General features: G+C 39.6%; 1 long non-coding RNA gene across 1 annotated transcript; it reads right to left on the bottom strand.

Moving 5' to 3' along the window:
- Positions 1–5069: 5069 nt before the first annotated feature.
- On the bottom strand, positions 5070–13477 carry LOC135295228 (uncharacterized). The gene is made up of 3 exons (XR_010357260.1): positions 13339–13477; positions 12767–13129; positions 5070–5482 (listed from the first exon to the last, which is right to left on the bottom strand). It is a non-coding gene; the product is annotated as an uncharacterized LOC135295228 (long non-coding RNA).
- Between the last annotated feature and the right edge of the window lie 8751 nt (positions 13478–22228).

The following is a 22228-nucleotide window of genomic DNA, read 5'->3' as shown; positions in this document are numbered from 1 at the left end:
GTTTTTCATTCTTCTTTTAATCTGTGTTTAATCTATAGTCTGTAATGGCCAAGGCTTATACATAATTCTCCTTAGGGCCTGCTCCTAGTGTAATTAGTGACAAAACCTGACTTTAATTAATGAGGAGGATAACGCTTCAGGGATGGCCATGCAGAAGAACTGTTCAGCCTAATGAATTGATTTCCATTGAATTGGCTATAAATATAATATCATTAATAATGAATTGGTTCATTGCAAGGATACCAGAAGACACTAGAAATTAGCAGATATTACTTTTTTTCCTCAGAAGCAAGTTCGAAGGGAAATAACCTTTATATTGCCCATTATAAATTCTGCCAACATTGTTAGAGAACATACAAGGAAATAACCCCAGTATGTTCTCTAACAATGTTGGCAGAATTTATAATGGACAATGTAGGCCTGTCTTGGGCAGAGCTAAGGAGGCAGTGGTTTATAGCTGTGATGCCTCCAGGTACAGTTAAAGCAAAGGTCCTGAAAACTGATCACTCATGCCACAGAAGAAACAGCTGAAGGATCTTCAGATATTCTTGCAGACACTGCATCCTCCTGAAAATCATCCCTGCAAATGTAAGGAGTAGGTAAATGATGAAGAGATCATCAAAAGAAACAGCATTAAAAATTTTTGTTCACCAAAAGTATTTTTTTGATGAGGAGGCTGGAGCTGGCACCAAGCAGATAATTTCAACACTTCCATTGCCCTGTAGACTCCACTGCTCTACACTGGGAAAGGGATTAAAAAAATGCCACACTGCCACCAGTGTGGCAGTTCCCTTTTGGGAAATTGTCCTGGCTTGTAAAGTAGGCATGTATTCTATTTTGCCATCTGTTGGGGGTTGGGCAGTTTTTCTTATCTCTTTCAAGAACAATGACACTGCCAGGAAGATAATCTCCTGCTAATGGGCTATATGGTGTCCTGGCCTGTAAAATAGGCATGTATTCTTTTTTTGCCATCTGTTGGGGGTTGGGCAGTTTTTCTTATCTTTTTCAAGAACAATGACACTGCCAGGAAGATAATCTCCTGCTGATGGGCTATTGAATTACTCACTGTGGCTGGTAAGATTAGTTACATCATCCCATTGACAGATGCTCCACCCAGAGGGAGGAGCCAAGCATCCCTGACACCATAAAACAAGCATTTCTGAGACCACAGACAGCCTTCTTCGCTGGATTTCCCAGAGGAATCAGGAACCAAGGCCCAGCTGCTCCTTCGCCACATTTTCGGAAGGGATCTACACCATTCTGCAGATCGCCGCTCCAGGAGGAGCAGCCACCTTTTGGCTGGACTGCTATCAGCACCCTGACTTCTCAGGGTGTCAGGTTTTTTCTCACTTTGCCAGTGGTTGTTTTGCTTGTACTAAATTACATTGTTATTTAGTTTTTTTTCTTCCTAGTAAAGAACTGTTATTCCCGTTCCCATATCTTTGCCTGAGAGTCCTTTTTTAATTCTGAAGTTGTGATAATTCGGAGGGAGGGGGTTTACCTTCTCCATTTCACAGGAGGCTTTTGCCTTCCTTCACAGGCTCCTGTCTTTTCAAACCAAGACAGAATGAACATCCTTAATGCATTTTTCTTTAGAGATCATGATTTTTCATACCTTAGTTTTCTTGTTTTGTAGACTATGTTCTTTCTAATCACACCCAGAAATCTGTAGATGTCTTCATTTGTGTACAGTCTTCTAATGAGGAATAGAAAAGACCCCAACAATTGGATGGGAAAAAGTAAAAATTACCATTTTGATTCTCATACATATTCTGTGACCAGCACCCAAACCTGATTCATCATGTATTCTCTTGCAAATGAGCTATGTTTGAAAAGCTCAAGCCTCGGGAAGTTCAGAGGGCTGGAGCTTCCTCTTCCTAGCACAGAGATGACAGAAAGTTTGTTTTACATTTGCACAGCTCGAGGAATGCTCCAGTTACAGATGGGGAAGAATTATTTCTAGTCGCTCTTATGAACTTTGTTTTCCAGATCAATGGGGAGCCCAAGATACTTTACATAAGTGCTAATGTGGAGGTGTTTGCATATAAGCTTTTTTTACAGAAATTATGAGCTGGTGTTGTGCTATCCCAGTGTAACACCCCCATTGCCACAGCAGTCCAGTAAAATATAATGCTCTCTTGGCTTCCTCCTTCATTACAAGTCTCAAAACACATGCCCTTAGAATTGCATGTCCATATTCCTGATAATATCTTCCACATTTTCAAGCCTAAATACTGGTTTCTTGTATGGAAAGGACTAATTCTATGAAGTGCATAAAAATGCACAACCCCAGTGAATTCCTCTGGATATGGTAAGTGACAAACATTCATGAAAAATCAGAACCCCTCATTCAGATGTTTTAAAAATAACCTAACTATTTAATATCTAAGCATGCTTGTTAAAAATGTCATTTAAATGTGTCTCTTTGTAAGCATTTTAGAGAAAAAAAAGATGAGTTTGATTTTTCAAACATGGTTTCCAAGTGGTCCTATCTTAGCTGAGTCTGCAGTTCTGCACCAGAAAGAAAATGCACAAAGGTTTAGCAAAGGTGAAAAAATATGCCTTTAAATATGGAAGTCCAATTAAATTCCCTGGGCTCCAGTTGCTTTTAACAACTGTGAAAAATAAGGAAGAAAAATAGGTTGATTTTCATGTATTTGTTTTGATTTGGGGAAGAAAAAAGAAGCATCCATCCAAGGCTCTACATTTTTGCTATCATTAACCACACAATAAACACATTCTCACTACATTAAACAATCACTTCAACAGGAACTAAGCTGGCCAGCCAGCTACCTACAGGGAGTCCTGGGGGACAGATGAAGGAAAAATAAATACCTGTGAATACTCTGGGAAAACAGTAAATCTCCACTTTTCAGTAGCACAGCACTCCTGCTTCTAGCCAACATGAAGGGCAAAAAGCTCAGTCAGTCTTATAAACTCATTATGACACAAGATGGAATATTCCCTGGCCTGATTATTTTGCCAAGTTAAGTGGACAGTGTTATTTTGGGTGGCAAAGAGAACTTTCTGCTTTGGAAGGAAAAAGAGAGCCTGGCTGATGATGCTAACAGATCAAAGGTGGGGGATGTGTGGATTCACTGAGCTGTGGAAAAAAACCCCAGTATGCAGAACCAAGGGTGTTTAGCAGACATCTGCTTCAGGACCCAAGAAGAGGATGTACACAAGCAATGGGTTGCATTTTTAATTCACTTTTTGCATATGTGAGTAGGTCTTCAGGCATTATATAGTGTACTGAATGTATTCATAATACCATACATAACAATGCAAATTAAATGTTTATCTTACCAAAATGTGTCAATGATCGAAGGGTACAATCTAATGTGTCTGGAACTAATTAGTGCTGAACGCTGCAGCAGGAAGGCAGAAATGCCATGCACAGTTAAGTATGCAACTCCACACTGCGGGGGAAAACTCTACCTCGTCACAGAGCATGATCAATACATGTCAAAGGCACCAAGAGTGATGAGGTTTTCTGCAGCTGCAAAATACGTCCTCACATTCTTCAATTTTTTGCTACTGAAATTGGCACACCAAGGTACATAGTGTCAGGGAAATGCACCTTCAGTCTTCTGTGCAATAAAGACACAAATCTATGGATTGTTTTTTTCTTTCTGGTCACAGTATTTTGAAACTGAAGATATTCACAAATAAACCTCTTAGTTTAGAAAGGAAATAATTACAGCTGTAAGAACAATTCTTAGCCTTATGATAGAATTCTTCAAAGATTCTATAGTAACAAAAGAAAAAACCCAAACATTTTCATATATTTCTTTTTGCATTTGTAAGTTTTATGAGTTTTATGATAGGGTTTCATTATGGGAAGCAGTTTTTGGATGTTAATTCTCTGCTCATCTGTCTCCCCAAGCCCCTCAGACATTAATTAAACTTTTATAGCCATTCAAACTAACATCTAAACATTCCAACTCAGAGCTGCTTAAGTACAGCCTCAGGCTATATCTGGCCCAAATCCACCAGAATGGCTATGTGCCCAATCCTCTGTTCCAGCTATTGACTGTTCTTGACCCCTTTTCCCTTTACTTTTATCATCTATTATCTTAAGGGGACTTATTCTGCCCTGGTTCTATTTTGTCCAATGGCATAACAATTTCTTATTTTTTCTGTACCCCTCCCATCTGTGGCCAGCAAATATTCTTCCCAGAAACACTTTCAGAGCCTTGAAATACCTTGACAGTTTGACTTTATTGAAGTTACACAGCGGGTGATGGTGATGGTTGTTTGAGCTTGTGCTTCCAGATGGCATGAGATCAATACATGGGATGTGACTCACAGCTAACTGGATATTTGGCCTTTGAAGTGAAGTGTTGCAGCTCCTTAGTAAGTGTTCCAAGCCTTACATTTCTGAAGGGAACTGCTTGCTGATATTTGGTGAGGGAGACTTACAAAGTGTCAGAGCTGAAGAACATTTGGGCTGAGGTTTGCTGTTTGAGCCTTCAGCTCGTCCGTATCTCCTGGAGTGTTTTATACTTCCAGCATCCAGGTGTGCCAAGACTTACACAGATGTCTCAGCTCCCATTAGCATCAGTGGAGTTTTAGAGAGTGATCCAGTGAATTTTGGGTAAGAAAAACAGTTATTCAGACGTCGCTGACCATGGGAACAACATATCCATTGAATTTATTTTGACCTTAGACAAGCAACACCTACCTGGGGACAGCTATGTTGCAGACAGAAAAAAATTGTAAGCTTTTTTGCACACAGATATGCAAATCTTCCAACACATGACAGATTAATGAAAAATATTCTTAATTGGAAACCCAAGAGTGTTTTCCAATCCACAGAGTCCTCAACTATTTGGGTAATGTTTTCTAGACATATGGTTAGCTGTGACGTTTTTTGCCAGTTGAACATTACAGAATCCTTCAGATTTAGTAACCCATTCAGGAAAATGTATAGGAGCAAAATAATATTACTCTCTGGGACAAAACCAAGTTTTATTAGTGGCTAGTTCAGGTTTGTGAAAGGAAGCACACCACTTCATGTGAAAAGTGGCCACCGTCTGGCCACCAGTGGATTCCAACAGGAATAGCAAGGCTGTTATGATAGCCTTAGGAGTCATTTTTCCAAGAGTATTTCTGATTTTAGCAAATATTAAAGAGGGTGTTTCCATTTAAGTTGCTTTGCTTTTGTCTAGTTTTCTAAATTTTGTTTTGGATGTGGCAGAAGTGTTCCTTGTTTAGCTATTTCTCTTACAAGAAAACCTCACCCTGTTTTCTTTACATATCAAAATGTTTCTTAAACTGGAAATCAGTATAATAGATGACTGTATCCATGACAGTAGATTTCTGACGAGGACATCAGCTCTTAGCAATATTTAGCAGTGAGACTTCAGTCAGCTGTATGACGAGGTCTGGCATCCCCCAACAGCACGATGAGGCTGGGCCAGGGAGTGGGAAGCCCAAGGAAGAAGAGGGTCTTGTGCCTGAAGGTCCATCTGCTTTAACTCTGATAGGAAGACAAGTAAAATGTCACTCTGCATTTTAGCAACTATATTTAGAGAAATATTTATGATTGCCATGTAAATCATATAAAGCAAAGTCTTAGGTATTTAGCAGTTATAGAGAATTAGGAATCCTGGCTGAAAATTTGAATTCCAATGGCTCGTTGTCTTTGCCCTTTTAAATCAGTTCAAATGCCTGCCAGAAGTTAACAAATATCTGGTACTTGGTACTGCAGGAGTGTTACTATGCTAAAGTTAACAATGGTAATTTTGATTGCTCTTCCGGTGTGTAACTATGCAATCATTACACTTCATTAATCACATTCAATAGAAGTGCAGTTCTATTTACTAGTTCAGGCTGGGAAACTTTCACAGTTCCCCTCTTCAGAGATTATTCCTATCCCCAAAAGCACTATTACCCTTTTACTCTAGGCTGTTACCAAAGCAAGAAATCTCAATTTTAATGTTTTGTATTTACATTAACAGTTATTAGATGTGGCAAGCAACTATTCCAGTATTTTTTAGAACCCAATATTGCAAACTGTTTATACACAAAGCTAATAGTTATGATTATGTTTATTGCTCAATCTGCATTCAGAAAAGCTTAAAGAAATGAGGAGAGAATGCCTTTGTGAGAAACCTACTGTCCAAGTCTGTGAAACCTACTGCCTGTGGGCAGCTCTGCCTAAAGACTTGTTACTGAATCCTGTTTTCCAACCAAGAACAGAATATTCAATTTATAGTGTAAATATACTGGGGCAGAAAGAACTGGTTATTAAGTTCAGTCTTCTGTTTAGAAGGGAAGTCAAAAGGTCTATACCTACAAAATGCAATTTTTATGAGAGTTGATAATTAATTCTGGATCCTGGCACTTTGCAGTTTTGATATATTAAAAAAGCTGTTAGATAAATCTGGCAGATCTCAAAGAAAATTAATTAAGAAAGAAAATTATAATATTCTACCTGTTTCTGGTAAAGATGTGTGAAGTTATAAAGAGAATGCTGAAAGAATTTCCCCTCCCTTCTAATCCTTATTCATATTTTTTCTGAAGATTAATTATGAAAAATCTACCAGAGACTCATTAAGTGCCAAAAGAAATGGCATATATGTTAATATCCCTCTAGGAGCCATGGCTATGGCTCCAGGAAATGAATTTATAATTCATGCAAATATAGTTTAAATTCCTTAGTGTTTGTTCCTGGATGTTACAGGACAGGCTCTAAATATCAGAACTTGCAAAAACTATGCAATAAATAAGATCAAGCTGTTCCTTGCACTAGAGAACTAGTATAGAAACTGGGTTTTTTTTCTCTGCTTTCTTCTGTCATCTTCATCTTGCTTAAAATACACAGCAAGAGCTCTGCCAATTGGGATGTAAAATGTCTTCTTGATTGTAGCATATAATTAAATCTTCCCTTTCAGCTTTTTCTCCACATCAGTTTATAAAGGATCTACTTGAATTTGAGGCAAAAAAAAAGACATCTGGCTTCATGGTTTTGTGTAGGCTGATTTAGTTATATTCCTTTTTTAAATATATATATTTGCACTGAGTCAAACCTAAAATAATGCACAGTCCTTACCCACTGGAATATATTCCTACATACTGAGAGGTGAAATAAATTCTGCCATGATCACTGAAAATATGCCAGAACTATTATTGCACATTGCACTACTTTGGCCCATTACCAAAAAGATTGAAGTCTTACACAAAATGTGCCCTCTCCCAAACCCCAAACCAAATACCAGATCTTCAACACAAAAAATTTCAAACATTCCAAAACCTTCTCTTCCAGGTCCAGCTTGTGACTTTAGTTAAAAAATTAAAACAGATGAGGACTACTACTACAGCATGTTGTATGAGAGAGAGAGTGCAAAAAAAACCCTGCCTATTTTTCTAGAGCATGCCAGAACTACAGGTTTCAAAGTACTGCAAACATTTTTGCTGGGTCAACATCATCACAGACATGCATTTACAGTGTCCTTGATAAGAGTCACAAGGCTGCTTTACAATGAAGCTCATTAAAAATGATCAATATTCAAAAAATTTTGAAAGAAGCTGCAAACATATTTATTTGATGTAGTCTTACATGCTAGAAAAGACTGCAGTTTTAAAATAGTGGTGGAAAGTTTAAAACTCAAATGATATAATTAGAAAACTGCATGAGTTTTTAATGTCTAGAGAGGGCAAACAAAGCAACTAATCGTGGTGGTGAAAGAAATCCATAAATCATGGGTGGTGGAGCTGACAGGGTGAGCTGTAATGCAGCTGTCCTCACAGCACACTGGGATGGAGGGGGCTCCCTCGCTGGCCATTGAGCTGTCCCACTAACAGAGCAGCACTTGGAGTACTTGAGAAGGATCTGGTTTATCCTAAATCCATTTCCCAGAGTGAAATAAAAATAAATTAGAAGGTTTAACACTGCGTTTCAAAGATGGTTGTGCTTTAAGTCTGTCAAACCTTGGTGAGCATCAGTCTGGACGGTGTGAATTTTGTTGCTTGGCAAACACTGGATGTTTTGCCAAGTGATAAACTGGATCTTTCAACAGCCTTTCTAAACTGTTGGGATTGGGATTGCAGTCCCTCCAATTATCAAGGCTGGCTCCTCTGCCTCGACTGTGCTGTACTCAGAACCTCTGCCACCTCTGTGGTGCAGCATCACTTCATCCCATAGGGGTCTGCTAGGCTTGAGACACCTGAGGGATTCACTTGTGAGTACCTTGTAGCTGTGAGTATAGGCTTTGAACTGCTTTTGAGAGAGATAATGAAGAAAACTCTGTTGAGCAGCATCATGTAAGGTTCTTGATGATAGAGAAACTTGTCAAACCCCAAACAAGCTCTGAAAACAGCTTTAATGGGACCCGTTCATCACTCAAGCACATGACAGTGGGCAGTGTTCCTGAGGGATGACACACCCCAGAGTGAACCCAGCAGCTCCTCTGACACCCCACTGGTGCTGCAACTTGTAGCAGGAGAGAGATTTAGGGATGTAATATAACAAACCCCATACATACTCCAGTAGATCCCCATGCGCAGGTACAAACCAATTTTTTTTTTAGGGAAAAGCTAAAATTTATGCTCCTTTTCCAAATTTCTACCCTTACACAGTTGTTGGCACCAGCAGAGTTGATTGTTGCTAAACAGGCACAGGTAAAACAGGCAGATTGATGGTGTCTCAAACTGGAACACTTGCAACAGCTACATGTCATTGCCAGGCAGCTGCTGGGTGTGGGGCCATTCAAGAACATCAGCTTCTGGTGAGCCATGTGGCTTCACTTCTACCTGTAACGTGCAGTTTGGTCACTGGTGATACCAAATGGCAGCCCAGCTATGGTTAGAGCTTTGCCCCTTCAGTGATGGAGCTCTTCCAGCCTGGCAATGGAGAGCTCAAGCCATATCCACAATCCCAGACTCGTGGGAACAGGAATTCCATACTGTTTCTCAGTGAAAATACAGCTAAAAGAAAATCTATTGTTTGCTATGTGGAGAAGTGAAGACTAAAGGATGAAGAGAGAGGTAAAAAAAATTATTGCCAAGCAGTAAGGTAAAATAAATGACAACAGATGCATGTTGCTAGAGTAGTGCCATTCAGATGGGGCTGCAGCTGGATTTCCTTGCTGTGGCTGTGCTGTGCCACAGCAAGGAAATGAGCAGGCTGCAGCATGAGCTTCTGGGCCACAGGGACAGATTCTCCTTGCACAGGGAGGGGATAGGGCTTGGGCAGGTTTGGAACTTTCTAAGGCGTGAAGCCAGGAGATTTTGTAGGAAAGTCTCCCTAACTGATATGTTGCTAGCAAATTAACCCCAATGAATTGCATGCACACAGCTTAAAAAATCTGGGACAGAGGTGAAAACAAACACATCAGTTTTTATTTCAGTCTGTGCAAGGAGGAGAGCAGCATAAGGCATACTGAATGATTGTAAATTTAAGCACCTCCTGAATTTTTAAAAACTCCTCTGTCTCCTATCTTGAAGGTCATGTTAAGTGGAAAGCATTTCTGATCTCTTTATAGATTGCCACACACAGTAAACCTTTAAATAAGCAAGTGTCTTGAGCACATGGAATGACTATATTTTGCAGAGTTTTGGACCTTTACCAAATGTATTCCTCAATCAGGTTGGGGTGCAGTTTATAAAGGCTAACATACTTTTAAGAAAGATTTGAAGTGACAGCTTTTCACATGCCCATTATCTGAGAGGTCTGAGCCCTCTCTCCTGCAGTGAGACTGACAGACTGCATGCAGCAGGGAGGAGAATGAGCAGGGAAAATCCATGAGAGCTGTATTGCCAGTTCTATTTAATGTGTGCATACCTGGCTTTCCTCTGCAAAGAAGGGATGATTTCCTTTTAATCTATTACCACATTTTTAAAGGGTTTCTTTTCCGCTTGAAATGTGACTGTGAAAAAATGTCAAGTTTTGCGGAACAAATTCACTCTCTGTGTGGATCCAGTCACATCTGCTAACCACAGTGATGAAGCATTAGCTAGTTCTCAGCTGAAATGTTCTGGCCTTTGTCCAAAGTATTTTGGTTTTTAGCCTAAAAACAATAATGTTCAGTTCTAGTGTGTAGTTTTTAAATAAAAAGAAGACACGTCCCCCATTTTTTTTATCTTGGTAATGAAAGCAAATGCTTTTGGCTCTCAGTTTCTGCTCAGGGACAAATACAATTTTTGTCAGAAGGTGGTTTCTGTAGAAAATTTTACCAAGCTTATCACGTATCAGCTCTACCTACAGCCAACAAAGCAATGCAAGCTATCAAAGCTATTAAAAGGAAATTTTTTGGCTGTTATGAGCTTTGGCATTACTTACTAGTAAGTAATCCTTAGCTGAATAGCATGAGGAATGGGAAGAAGAGTCAGAAGCTGAGAAGCAGAATTGGCCAATATCACAAGGAAGAGTTCTAACAAAGAATTGCCACTTTGGACACTGGGATGATCTTGTGAGGAGGCAGTATTTGTACTGGAGATGATGTTGTATGGCTCGCTACTTATCTAGGAGAAAGTAAAGCCTACAAGGAACAGGCAAAGTGAAGTCCAACAGCTCATTCTTGTTTATTGTCTATGTGTCTGGCTGTCTTTTAGGGTGCTACTGCCACTAGTCAGTTGTCTCTGCACATTCATCCTGTCTCAGGTAGGATGGTTTTCCTGTAGGAAATGATAAGGAGCCTTGAATATTTCCCATAAAATTCACAATTTCTCCCTTGGCATTTCAGTATGACTAATAAGATTTTTGTCATCAACTTTAATGAGCATAAGTTTTAGTGTAAGCATTTCCTGTGGACTTGTCTCCACTTAATCACCACACTAGACAAGCATGAAGCAAGCAGAAGAGTTCCTCACACAACAGATCTTGGCACCAATGCTTAGAGGAAGATTTATATCCCCTCACAGGACCTCTTAACAACCTGCAGATTTGCAGAAAAGGAACAGAAGAGATGACAGTATCTTTTGTAAAGAAAGACATATCCCTCTCTATGGAAGAATGACCTCATGAAAAGCAGTCAACATAGCATGCTCTGCTTCCAGCCCATATCTTATGAGCTCGGCAGATTGCAGACTGCCTGCAGACATCCTGTCTGGACACCCTTGGGAACATGGTAACTGTCTTATTGCATTCAAACACACGGCATCCTGAAGTATGTGCCTCTGACCATGCTGGAGGGCAGGCTGAGAGGCTTGCTGGCCAAACAGTTCTACAGCTGTATGGATGCACCTGGTTCTGCAAATTAGGAGATACTGCCTTCTCACACAGAATCTTGGGAGGACCAACACATATATCTGCTACTTATGGAAGGAAGAGAAATAAAATTCAGGTACAATGACACCAAAATACATAGAGGGTACCAGAAAAAGAAAACAGGTGTTAATAAGAAATAAGGAATACAGAAGGACCATGTGCTGGCTTGCAGTGGAGATGGAACTATGGTTAGGCAAAGAAGATATATAGGCTTTGTACAAGTTAATTTAGAGGTATCCTGTATTGGAAACTACTTTCCTGACACAGCAGACCTGCAACAAGCAGAAGATTAAGGAGGAGAGTTCAAACATTCTTTTTCAGCTGCTGCCATGATGAGGACCCTGCCTTGGGGAGAAACCTGGATCATGACAGTGCTGGGCAGATACAGAGATGGATTTGGGCACACTTCATTTCTGAATCATCCCTGCAAAGCTAAGGAGAAGTAGGTTGGATTATCTGAAAATATTTCTAAAACAGTTTAACAATTTGAAGTTTTAAGATAACTGATGATGTTAAAGTTTTATAAGTAATTTTCTGTCTGTTTTTAATAAGAATCTGTCTGTCATTAGAATAAGACACTAGTAATTTATATAGTTTGCTCTAGCAAACAAGACTCAAGAAAAGATTTCAGAGTGAGTTGTAAAATTGTCATTAGGAAACTAGAGAGCGTTTTCATTCTTCCATCCAACATTTATTTCACACCACAAAAGCAGCTCATGTTCTTCTGATGTGTTTTGCATACTGGAGACATCATATTGAATGTAAATACTTTTTAAAAAATATGAATGTAGCTCTAACTTCTGAAGTGTTCTCTGCTCTCAGATTTCAGCTTCTGCTAATTTTCTAGCTATCTAATGGTTTTGGTTCATTGTCTTTACAACCGAATGAGACCCCAGGTTTGCCATTGGCATCAGCAGGAGCATGGTCAGTCAAAACTGGTATTATTATAGAAAGGAATACTAATTTGTGTACTGATGCTGACTGACTTTGATTTGACTTTGGATTAGAACTCTGTGGAAAAATATACACAGCTAGTGAAAGAAATTTAACATTAGAGTAAAGTCATTTGTTCACCAGCTGTTAAAAATAAATAGCTATACAAATGATGTGCCATAAAATAAGACTACTGTTATACATAAGAATGTGCATCATTCCTTTGATGATTGTTCTTTGATTTGTGATAAAGTGGTGAATATCCACATCCCTAGCAAAGCTTTATTATTGCTGGTGACATTGGTTAATTGTGTTTTTATGCAATACAAGTGTCACGAAAAATGCTTTCAGGACTCCAGTAAAGAATGGCCGTCATTCTTCTTTCTGTTAAGCTTCTTGCAACTAGAAGCAGCAGCATGTACTTGTATGTAGCACTCCCATCACCTCCCAGAGAAAAAAAGAAGTTTATTACCAAGGCATCAGTCACACTCTATTGAAAGCACACAAAACCTAATGGAAAATGTGAAATAAGCTGAATGACATGTAAGTGAAAAGTTACATTGTCTTGTTTTGATATAGAGAATTTAAAGCAGGATAAAAATAATGGTGCTGATCACTTACTTGATGTCTTTTGATGAAATTCCTTGGAAGAAATCTTTATATATTCTACCTCTGTGAAATAAGGCAGATGAGTATGTGTTTCCATTTTGTGGAGAAACAAATTCAAATTCACCAAAGTTGGGAGTTAGTTATCCAGCTGTGCATTGAAGCACTTGTGCAGATGTGCGACTGAAGAGCAAGACTCTTTGCTTTGATTCAGTATTCTCCTTCCTCTTGTTTGGTTTCCAATGCAAAGTTGTTCAGTAAAGTGACTTCAATAAAGAGCCTTCTGTTTGAATTATTTGACAGTCATCTTTGATATTTAAGCTGTGATATGTAATTCTTCGTGATTTTTATTCGTATGCAAAATACAAAGTAGCACAGCTGAAAAAGAGAAATTTTAAAAATAAAAACATCCCACTTTGCAACATTCAAGTACATGCTGATTTTTCCTTATCTGACTGCAAAAACTTTTCTATATCAAGAGCTGAAGGAAGATAGAAGAGGAGGCATTCATCACTGAGCTTTATATACAGATCCAAATTTCCACTAGGCCTTTGAAAAATGCAATTTGATTGCAGGTTTCTGCCTACCTTACTGTATGGGCCAGATCCATACAAGAAGCTGTGTAATACTGAATAGAAATATTAGGTGGAGTCCCACAGATTGTTGATCAGCCCTTGAACATCTGAGACATGTAATAGATAAATGTGTTCCAAGGGAAAGTGTGAACTGTGAACCAGTTCATCCTGAAAACAACATAGAAATGAGAAAATAATGAGTTGCAGGTGAAATGTGAATGGATTTCAATCAGATTTATAACTGGTTTTACACAAGGCTATTGTCTGACAGATTAGAAGTAATAAAAAGGTACCAGTGCAAATCCATAAGGAGTTCAAACAGAAAGTGTTGCATGGAAAAACCTGACAACAGTGTACATAGCATTAATGTCTGGGGAAAAACATACTGAAACTCGAATTTCTTCTCTGTCCTGTTCAAAGCACTCATTGCTTGTGAAGCCAAAATGGAGAATCTTGGTTTCACAGGCGTTCAAGCAGACGCCAGGCTGCAATGACCTATGCCTGCTGTATGTACACACAGCACCAAGAGAAGGCAATGCTATTCAAATGAGCCTGTGGTTTACTAGATGAATTTAATTATTTCTGGTTTGCTTTTGCCCCTAGGGGCTAGTTTTTGATGGAATAAATTCAATATTAGTACTTACATGACTTGCAGTATACAAGCAACACTGTTGAGAGCATTCGAAAAGCAGTGTTCAATTATAGCTCAGTGAAGTCAGTAAGGACAATGAGGTTACATCTGTTATTCACAACCTTCAGTGGAGAAAACTAGGTTGCACATAAACTGAATATACAGGGAATGAAAGAACATGATGAGATCGAGTATGGATACAATTTTGACTGGAGACCTATATTCTCAGATTAGTTTCTCCCCACAATAATTAATATTTTTCTTACAATAATAAAGAAAGAAAGTTTATATACTTGGCAAAGTCTTTAATTCCAAACTTCTAACATCTAAGATTCTCACAGCCAGCCATTTTAGGGGGATTGATTTTTGGTTGAAACCATTGCAAAAATTTTGTAACGGAGATTTCCTTCCTGCATCCTACATTAAAGCTCCTCAAAATGCTAACTGCTTTCGAAAAATCATCTATAACAGCAGAAAACAGAGGGACATACTTTGGGGTTTAACAGAGTGATTGGCAGTGATTCAGATAAGCCCTTGTAAAGTCATGAATCTCCAGTTAAAAAGAGCTAAAACATTCTTGTGCTTGGGGGAAGATAAAACCAGTATTTATATACATGAGGTCTGCAAGAGAGCTCTACTTAGGCTAAAGAGCATTGAGGTCAGTGCTCACGTAGGTTTACAGTCATAGATCTTTACTGGCACAAGCAGTTGCTAGTAATTAAAAAAGATTATGTTTCAGCTGCTGCTTTGCCCGAATAGCTTCCCAGGCAAGTGCAGGAATGAGTGGGAGAAGGAGGTGTGCAGCAGTGGGCTTTTAATGCAGGTGGGAGGTGGCAAAGCAACTGTGTGCCTGCTTGTGTGGTTACCAAAAATAGTAGACAGCCCAACTGAGCTAATATGAAAATGCTCTACTGAAGGGTTAGAGTGTTAAGGAAGACAAATGTGCTAAGAAAGGTCCCCTTCCTCCTCCACAGAAGGAGCTGCCACACACAGATGCATGACAGAAAATGCTGACATCGTCTCTTGGTCGCTGTGGGATGTGAAAGAGATGAAGGAGATAAAGTGAGAAACACTTTTCTTGTCCTCCACCATGTTTTGTTACTATGAAGCATCCTCAAATTTGGAGCACCTTTTGTGACTGAGGCAGTGACCAAAAGGCCATGTGGCAGAAGAAGCACTGACCAGTTAAAACCAGCCAGTGTGTGTCCTCTGCACCACCAGCAGTGCCTTGATGGTGGTGTTCAGTGTTTGTTGCTCTCTCTGTCACCTTGTAGATGGTTGTGGAGATGGCCAGTGAGCTCTCCTACTTAGGACCACCTCCCTCATGAAAATTGGGTGGCAATTCCAACACTGCCTTTACCCTAAAAAAGGCATAGGATGTAAAAATGTCATTAAAATTATGGACTTGAGAAATTAGCTACTCCATTAAAAGGCATATAGAGAGAAGTTAAATACTTGTCTAAGATATGTTTTCCTAATGAGGATTTCAATCTGACTTCGAATTATATTCTGGTTTGTAGAGTGACCTGTCAAGCTGACTGCCAAAAAATCCTACACAGCCCTCCAACACAGTAAATATCTCCATTAACAAATCTGTTACTGAAATCTGCCTTCCTTGGAGTGGAGACTGACTTGGAAGTGAAGTTTCTCTTTCCCATTACTCATTTTTTTGGTTACAAGTGAACTGGCCCAAGAAACTTCTCAAAAACCCCTTACAAGTAATGTAATTAATGCAATTGTTTTACTTATTACGGTCTTTCCTCTTTTTCACCTTTTTCAAATATGGTTTTCCTATTGTTCCTTAATATTGATTGTGGAATGTGCCATCCTGCTGGAAGGATACTATTTGTGTGGATAACTTAGTTGTTATAAGCTCCATCTTATTTACAAAACAGAAATATGCATTTTCCTGGAAGACAGGAGGGTACTGCTGAGTTGCATCACTATAAATATGCATGAGTTTTGAAAACAATTTTTAATTTTTATAACTTCCACAGGAGGCATTATATCAACATCTAAACTAGAATGATGCATGGCTCATCAGAAATCCTTGACATAAATTAGGTACTATAATAAATAAATAAGACTGGAATATTGCTATGACTGGATCAAGTGATCTTTAATTATTAAGATCTTTAATTTTTTGAAATTACAAAGTATAATATCTGTGTGTGCCACCTTTAGCCTGATTGCTGCTTGTGTGGTTATAGTTTGTCTGGGTTGTTCATTAGCCATTTTCAAAAGAGGAATGTTGCTTGTCACTGCTGATGTAATGTGACCATTCTTATGCTTCATGCACAGCAATTGAAAAAAGTGTGAACCTCTGTGACATGGATCTGGATACCTGTTTTGGGTCCCCCAGCAGCTAAGTCACTGGAAACAGTCAGAAACCACTGAAAAGACAAACTGTGACTGCTCACAGCTTTATTTTGAACAAACCTGGCCTGTCAGTCATTGGAAAACCATCTGTGAGCCACTTAACCTTGATTGTACTTTGTTTCTTCCAGTTTCTGAGGCAACTCTGTGCCAAAATATGTTGGGGTGGATATAAATCTTCTGGTGGTACATGACTTCTTGGGTCACAGTCTCAGCTTGCTTACAGTAGGGTGTCAGTTTCTGTTTGCCCAAGGCAGGAAGGAATGTGTCTAAGTTAATTATTACCTGGGACTTCTGTATATCCAAGTTTCTAAAACAGAAAAATATTGTCAAACACTTCTGGCAGCACTAAGACTCCTCTCTTTTTCTCTTATGTGTCCTGGATTGATTCCACCATGCATATTCACCATGAGTTGTAGCTAATTCTGCATGTAGGATTACCTCATAGGATCTTATCTGGTAGGTGCAAGATTGGAAAAATGCAATTTAAATTTTTCTCCTGATTTTATATTTTCTAGTAACTAAGGAACATGTACAGCAATAGGGCTTATTGCAGCTTTGTAAAACACGTGAAAATCAGTTTGCTTGTTTTATCAATCTGTTTACTGATTTTAAGATGATAAATAATAGCATATGAAGAATTCTCCTAAGGATGTCAAATGCTTTATATAGCTTTGTTGATATAACATCACTGCAGAAAAATTACTCGATTTAATGCAAACATCAATACATTCAAGTCAAACATAAGCTGAATGTGAAACAAACACATTGCAATTCCAAACAGATCATAGATACAAGATTAGCACTACCACTTCTCTCCTCCAGCTCTGCCCACTCTTTTCAGTGAGCCTGGGACATGCTCAAAGCTCCAGCACTGTCCCCAGTTACTCATTCCTGTCTTTTCCACACCTCAGTTCCTTTCACTAATGGCCAGCACTGGAGATGAGCTTGGAAGGAGAAGAGGAGCCCACTTTGCAACTGAGAAACACTATGAAAAGTTCTGACAGGGGGTGTAATTATGATAAACAATGGGAAGAGGACTCTTGCTGAATACATTCAACATCATGGTCCACCTGAATTATGCCCAAAACCATTATGAGATCTTAATGTGTTGGGGTTTGGGAGGTGGGGGAGTGTTGGGGTTTTAAGAAAAGAGCCAGAACACTGCCAGAGCATGTTTTTCACATGATTGCTTGCAAGCCTGTCCTTTCTGACATGTAAAAGGTTTTCTTCAAAAAACTTCCTTCCAAACCTCTTGAAGGCCAGATTCAGTCACACCAGCAAATATAATTATATGGAATTCTGCATCAGGGGAGCAGTAGCAGTAGACTGGCAGCTTGGTAGACCAGTGTAACACCAAAGCTCAGTCTATATCTTGCTTTCATGTCTCTGTAATATAGACCCTCAAGGGAGGCTCTGAGACACAGACCCTTACTTGAAGCCTTATGTTCAGAGTTTCTCCTCTAGATTCTCTTCTTGTACAAAAATATTGCCAGTCTGCAGTACCGCACACCAAACAACTTAGATAGACAGTAAATGGAAAGAAACAGACACTTCTAGGCATTATTCATCTTAACTGTAAAGCAGCCAGCTGAATTAGGTCAGATGAATCACATCCTAGAAGCCGCTGTGGCAGCAAGCAGTGGGTGACCAGCAGAGACAGCCAACTGCACCATAGGCCTCTGGTGTCAGACGATGCGAGTCCTGTTAATGAGGATTGTTGCCAAGACCAAATGAAGATAGAGCACGTATAGATTAGCTGTTTTGTAGGAAAAAAATCACCCCTTTCATGCCCTTAAATGGGGTTCATAATGTTTTTATTTTTTTCCAAACTGAATTTTACTAACATGCTATTTAATAATTGCCCTATGGTATTGCCACCATACTTGACGTCCTGATCACTTAGAGACTTCTCCGTATTGAAATGCCATCAGACCTGAGGCACTGACACGATAGGTGAAGTTTTAATTTTTTAATAATTCCTGTGAAGCAGTAGTTAATCTCCTGTCTAGCAGCACAGTCAAATTGGCAACTTAGCAGCACTGTTCTGTGTATTCATTTATTTAGCAAAGCCTGCCTTTGGCTTTACAAAATGGTATTGACACCTTATCCTTAGAAACCATGTTGCACCAGTGGACTGAAACTGATGTAGAGTAAAAAAGAAATGCTGGCCCCACTGTATCCATGAGCAGCCATGGAAATCAGGACAAGGCTTCACCTTGCCTCAGTTTAGTGGCTATTCCTTCTCTTATGATGCAATTCATTGGACTCAAACATATTTCTATAATGACATGCATTATATCTACAGGTGCCTTATTCTTTAGTGATTTTGGAGTCTTGGGTGAGGGGATTAAAAGTCTGCACTTTGTAAGACAGGTCACATTCTTCCAGTTTAAATGAAAAAATGCTGGACATAACAGTGAGGGAAGAATTAATTTTGTTGTGAGTTCTAGGAGCACTGTTATTGTGGGTTTAGTTGATTTTTTTTTTTAGTAGCATTACATCTCTTCTAAGGTAATAGTCATGTTCATCTCAACAAAGTCAATCGTATTAAAAGCAAATCCTGTACCAGAATTACCAGTTACATAACTTATGAAACCCTTTATTAAGGCCCAGTGTAGCTTCTAGTGTATATATATTATCACTGCTCTACTGGTTTCAATGTGTGTGCATCAAATCATGCCAGATGAGCATCTGGCCCCAAATGTTCAGTACGTGATTCTCAAGATGCTTTTAAGAGTATAGTGAGAGGAAAGGATCATGTTAAAGGCTAGTTTATTTCATCACTGGTTTGTTCACAAGAGATGCTCTGAGAAAAGTAAATAAACTATGTAATTTTCCCCTTCTCTAGCTCTTTCAGTGTCCCTCTTGCTGTAATTTCAAAACAGAGAAGTCCAGGAAGGGCAAACTGCTGGTGCTGAAGGTTGGCTTCTGGGACCTATCTCATTTTGTATCATGTTATCACTAAAATGACATCATTAATTTCTTCTGAGCAATGAGTTTGACCTCAGTGCTTAATGGTACACGAATAACTTCTGCCATATCTTTCATAGTGTGGGCAGATACCAAGATTTGTCTACAAAATATTAGAGAATCTGAAAAAATTAATAATTAAAGATCCAGATAAATCACATGCAACTGGGAGAAAACACAAGAGTGAAAGTAAGTGATCAGATTATCTATTCAAGTGCACGTGAGGAAGTCATATGGGGTAAACTACCCACATCATCCCTCAAACTATTCCACAAATATTGCCTGAATAATCTTTTAGGTATGTAAACCTTTACTTCTCTTTTGGATATTTGGAAATGAATGCAGCCTGAGTAGCTGTGAAGCCTGTTGAACTAGTGAGATATCTCCAAAAACACTTGCAAGGCTTGAGATGAAAACTTGCTTTTTAAAAAAGTGGCTTCTGATTACAGAAGTCAAAGAAGTGGCATCTTGTTTCTAGATGAGTTTAAAGAAAATGATCATCTGTGGCTAACCCTTCAGGATGACACTAACTTTGAAAATTCAGCCCCACATGTCTCAGGCTAAATACTGAATATCAGTAGCTCTGTTTGAACAAATGTTGAACAAGTTGTCTGTTAACAATTTGCTCACTGCCAGAAATAAAATTAGTTTCAGAGCTAGGATCTGAATTTAGAAATGTTGCCTAACCCCATATTTATATCACAGTGCACTTGGAGTTTTTCAGTGCCCTGGAGTTTTTTAACCCTTAGATCATGTATTCAAACCACGCTTGAGAAAACAGCAATTACACTTGTTATAAACCTGCTTAGCTGGAATCAAAGCTTACCTTAGGAAAAAATCCTGCCTGCTTTTTGCACAAGTGGAGATGTTTACCTCATCTTGCGATCCCAAAAGAAGGGCCCAACCACAAGTTTGCTAATAGACCAGGGTGTCCAGCTGTCATGTAATAGACCCTGTAGACATCAGCATTTCAACAAAGCTGGTGGTGGAATGTGCTGAGCCTGAGAATTAAGACTCTGGGACCTTCCATTGGCACTTTTTTAATGGAAAGATACATAATGGTCTCCATTTCACTTCTCCACTGTGTGAAAATATGAGTGGCACAGTACAGTAAAAACCCACCAGGTTGTCAGCTTTGCTTTTACAGTGAGGCTCTGGAGCCCTGGTGTGGATTTCCCAAGTGTTTTTCAATCCAAGTGTTTTGCAGCCACTGCACAGAAATGATTCTGTCTTCCCTTGTCTTGCTCTTCTTGGGGTCTCAGTCATTAGCCTTTAGATGAAATGATCTTTGTTAAACTGTGGTCCCTTCCAGCCTTACAGTGATTCTGTAATCATCACTGCAGCAACGCCAGCAGTGTTTGTGATACAGCCACCTGCACTTCTGTTCTGCAGTTTTTCACCTCACTAGGAGAGATTGCATTTCTTTGTAATTTTGTCAGCCTAGGTGAGAGCTGTGGGAGAGCAGGTGGGTCTGCCTTGTTGGAAATGGAGATGCCATTTAACTCACTGCTTTCAGCACATCCATTTCCATGGTGGCTGCCTTTGATGGTAAAGACTCACACATCTGGTATGCAGATTAATGACCAGAGCCACCACTTTTCCCTCTTGTTTTGCCTCTCTTCATCTACTTGGACACAGCAGTTCCTGTCACCCATTGTAGTCTGGGGGCAAGGGCTTTTCCACTTTCAAACACTTTCCCACACTTTCCCACAGCTTGTGCACTTTTCCACAGCTTGCCACGTGCCTGTCACCCCAGCCTCACTGTACAATCTGTCCTTTCTCCTTCCCTGAATGAGGCTGTGCCCAGTGCTGGACTCCTGGAGTGAGGGCACTGGGTGTCTGAAGAGAGGAAGGAGTGCTCCCTTGGAAGTGCTCAGCTGTCATCTGACTTTCACAGCTGAAGGATTTTTTCATGCGGTATCATTGGGGTATAGGTTTTTATTCCTTCAGCAACTGTCTCAGCACCATTGTGTTTAAATTGCAGTGTAGATTGGTAAGGAAATATTTTCTCTTTACATGAAGAAATTGTGTTTCTCACTGGTGTTTTGTAAGACGCATAAGTTCTGGAGCTGTAGGATCCTGTTAAAGACATAGTTTTCAAAAATTAGTGGCATCCTCCTTTGAAAATCAGAGGTTTTCAGCTCAACAGAGGAAAGCAGATATAGACTCACTGGTTTTAGTGGACTGCTTTGTACTGTTTGTCCTGTGATATTTAACTGATAATCTTTCTCTTGCTGTCACATTTTTCTTTGCATAAGCAGAAGAAAGCTTTATTTCATTACAACTCCCAAAGTTATATTCTATTCTGAGAATCCCAGCCAAGGCAAAAAAACCCAAAGCACAACTATGCCTATCCCTCCTTACACTGGCAGACACTGACACATCACTAACATTAGGCTGGAATCACATGTGATCCAGTCTGCATCAACATACATTTCTATATTTGTTAAGGCTAATCTCAAGGCTTGTTTCAAGGTGAAGCTACCCAACAGTTTTAAAAATTGTCATGAAATCATTACAGCCCAGACCACGGGACTGCAATTTTCCCATTGATCCTCCCATGTCAGCAGCATTGACATGGATTGGCGTGTGGGAGCGTCACTGCCATAGAACCCCCCCGTGTCCCCCAGTGCCTCTGGTAGCTCTGAGCCAGCAGCAATGTCCACGGCTCCATAGGCAGCCCGGGAGAGGCCGTGGAAAGGGCGAGGCTGGGCAGCACTCGCAGAAGAGGGCTGTGTGTGTGGAGGGTGCTGCAAAGGAGGCACAGACTCACCCACCCAGGCTGCTGTGACCCAGGGCTTTGCCACCCGCTTCCATCAGCTTCAAACACAATGGACGTTTATGATAATCCGCTGGGAATCTTCACCGTGATTCAGTGAGTAAGCTAACACATCTGTTCTTCCCATTTTCAGCTAATGGGAA

Source organism: Passer domesticus, chromosome 2, assembly GCF_036417665.1.
Source record: "Passer domesticus isolate bPasDom1 chromosome 2, bPasDom1.hap1, whole genome shotgun sequence".
NCBI lineage: Eukaryota > Metazoa > Chordata > Aves > Passeriformes > Passeridae > Passer > Passer domesticus.
This window is presented reverse-complemented; position numbering and strand designations above follow the sequence as displayed.